This window comes from Triticum aestivum, chromosome 4D (assembly GCF_018294505.1).
Source record: "Triticum aestivum cultivar Chinese Spring chromosome 4D, IWGSC CS RefSeq v2.1, whole genome shotgun sequence".
NCBI classification, from domain to species: Eukaryota; Viridiplantae; Streptophyta; class Magnoliopsida; order Poales; family Poaceae; genus Triticum; species Triticum aestivum.
Genome location: NC_057805.1, coordinates 101,699,915 through 101,703,165, shown reverse-complemented (window position 1 = coordinate 101,703,165; position 3,251 = coordinate 101,699,915).

The following is a 3,251-nucleotide window of genomic DNA, read 5'->3' as shown; positions in this document are numbered from 1 at the left end:
CGACCCCGACCCCCGACACCCTGACACCACATCCCGACACCCTGACAGCACACCCGACCCCGACACCCCGACACCCTGACACCACAACCACACCCCGACCCCGACCCCGACCCCGACCCCGACCCCGACGGGGTCATATATTTGTGAATTATGAGTTAGGTTGTATATTTTTTGATTTTGTTATGCAAAACATCATATATATTTGTGTTGATCGGGTGTATTTTTATTATGTTCATGATGATGATACACTTAAATCATATACATATTATTATGTTCTGTTAGGTATCCAAATTTTTTATGTTGTACTAATTTCGTTTACTTTTTGTCATTGCAGGTGTTGACAGGATGGTGGGCAAGGGTCCAGAGCGCCCCGAGCCTCCTGCGAGCGCTACTGGGAGGGGTGGTTCCATTATTCCAGCCCAGCCCCTCCGGAGAGCGCTGCTAGACAGTATGCAGACAACTGCGGCGGGCGCTTCTTCATCGGCTGGGAGAGGTCGGGGGAGGACGAAGAAGGCTGGTAGAGGTGGACGTGGCAGCGGGAGAGATAGGAAGGCTGCTACGCCTTCCATGCCGCCACCCTCAGCTGATTCACCCGACCACAGGACTGCTCCGTCTGACATGGACCCGTCTCGGACTCCGGTCCATGAGCCTCCGGTCGCTGATCCTTCGCCCCACCAGACTCGGGTCATCGATCCTTCGCCCCACGTGAGTCCGGTCCCAGAGTCTTCGTCCCAGAAGACTCCGGTCATGGGGTCTTCGTCCCAGAAGACTCCGATCCCGCAGTCTTCTTCCCACGAGACTCCGGAGGCTAGTGGCCCGGAGGATGGTAGCGAGGACACCTTTTCAGATGATAGCTACAACGACGACGAGTTGGTTGAGAAGGGTAAGAAGGTCTACAAGCGTGGCTGTACAAAGCTCCCGCCCGTGCCGACGACCCCCGACCAGAGGTGGTTGATTGCGCCTAAAGGATTGAAGTAAGTGCATTTACTATTTTTTAACCTTTTGCCTTCATGTTCCTTCAAATTAATATCTAATGTGTTGGCCTTGTCATACTGCAGGGGCTGGGTACACCCCCGTGGTGTCCGCAGGCCCAACCAGGTCCTTGGTGTGCTTTGCCGGCAGCACTTCCCCGGGTGGGTCACGTTGCCCGGTGAGGGTCAAGTTGCACAGCTAGCACTGACCTGGGAGCTGTACTCGGTTGTCCCGGCCCCGCCGGAGGAGAGGGTCGACGGTGTCTTGTGCGACACGGTGGCCGACATTGTGTTCCATCGGTTTTGGGTAGTTTCTCCTTTACAGAATTAAAAATTAACACTACCTAGTGATTGTACTAATCAATGTTGTCTTGTTTGATTGCAGACCTTCTATAGGGTTTCAGAGGGAGAGCAGGAGGCCGCGTGTATGGTTGTCGAAACCGAGTGCAAGCGCCTACTTCAGAACTTATGGCACGAGGCTCGGGTCCAGGCCGTTCGAGACTACTACGCCTCGAAGGGTATTAGGAGGGCCAAGAAGAAGTGTCGCGGCAAGTTTCTGAGTAAGGAGAAGTACATGCAGGTAATTACCTATTCTTAAGGCCTTGAACTTAGTTTTCTTGATTTGATTCGTAGGCGTAGTGCTGAAATTTCTCTTGACTCACTTAGGTGCCCCCGAGATGGTGTGTGGATAAGATGGACTGTTGGGAGGCGTTGGTTGATGACCCGCAAGTATAGGGGATCTATCGTAGTCCTTTCGATAAGTAAGAGTGTCGAACCCAACGAGGAGCAGAAGGAAATGATAAGCGGTTTTCAGCAAGGTATTCTCTGCAGGCACTGAAATTATAGGTAACAGGTAGTTTTGTGATAAGATAATTTGTAACGAGTAACAAGTGACAAAAGTAAATAAAGTGCAGCAAGGTGGCCCAATCCTTTTTGTAGCAAAGGACAAGCCTGGACAAACTCTTATATAGAGAAAAGCGCTCCCGAGGACACATGGGAATTATCGTCATGCTAGTTTTCATCATGTTCATATGATTCGCGTTTGGTACTTTGATAATTTGATATGTGGGTGGACCGGTGCTTGGGTGCTGTTCTTACTTGAACAAGCATCCCACTTATGATTAACCCCTATTGCAAGCATCCGCAACTACAAAAGAAGTATTAAGGTAAACCTAACCATAGCATGAAACAAGTGGATCCAAATCAGCCCCTTACGAAGCAACGCATAAACTAGGGTTTAAGCTTCTGTCACTCTAGCAACCCATCATCTACTTATTGCTTCCCAATGCCTTCCTCTAGGCCCAAATAATGGTGAAGTGTCATGTAGTCGACGTTCACATAACACCACTAGAGGAGAGACAACATACATCTCATCAAAATATCGAACGAATACCAAATTCACATGACTACTAATAGCAAGACTTCTCCCATGTCCTCAGGAACAAACGTAACTACTCACAAAGCATATTCCTGTTCATAATCAGAGGAGTATTAATATGCATATAGGATCTGAACATATGATCTTCCACCAAATAAACCAACTAGTATCAACTACAAGGAGTAATCAACACTACTAGCAACCTACAGGTACCAATCCTAGACTTAGAGACAAGAATTGGATACAAGAGATGAACTAGGGTTTGAGAGGAGATGGTGCTGGTGAAGATGTTGATGGAGATTGGCCCTCTCCGGATGAGAGGAGCGTTGGTGATGACGATGGCGATGATTTCCCCCTCCCGGAGGGAAGTGTTCCCCAGCAGAACAGCTCTACCGGAGCGCTAGATTGGTTCCGCCAAGGTTCCGCCTCGTGGCGGCGGAGTCTCGTCCCGAAAGCTTGCTTCTGATTTTTCTTCGGACGAAAGACTTTATATAGCAGAAGATGGGCACCGGAGGGCCAATAGGGGGCCCACGAGGCAGGGGGCGCGCCCCCCACCCTCGTGGCCAGGTGGAGGCCTACCTGACGTGGATTCTTCTTCCAGTATTTTTTATTATTTCCAAAAATAACTTTCGTGGAGTTTCAGGACTTTTGGAGTTGTGCAGAACAGGTCTCTAATATTTGCTCCTTTTCCAGCCCAGAATTCCAGCTGTCGGCATTCTCCCTCCTTATGTAAACCTTGTGAAATAAGAGAGAATAGGCAGAAGTATTGTGACATAATGTGTAATAACAGCCCATATCGATATAAAAGCATGATGCAAAATGGACGTATCAACTCCCCCAAGCTTAGACCTTGCTTGTCCTCAAGCAGAAGCCGATAACGATAAATATGTCCACATGTTTAG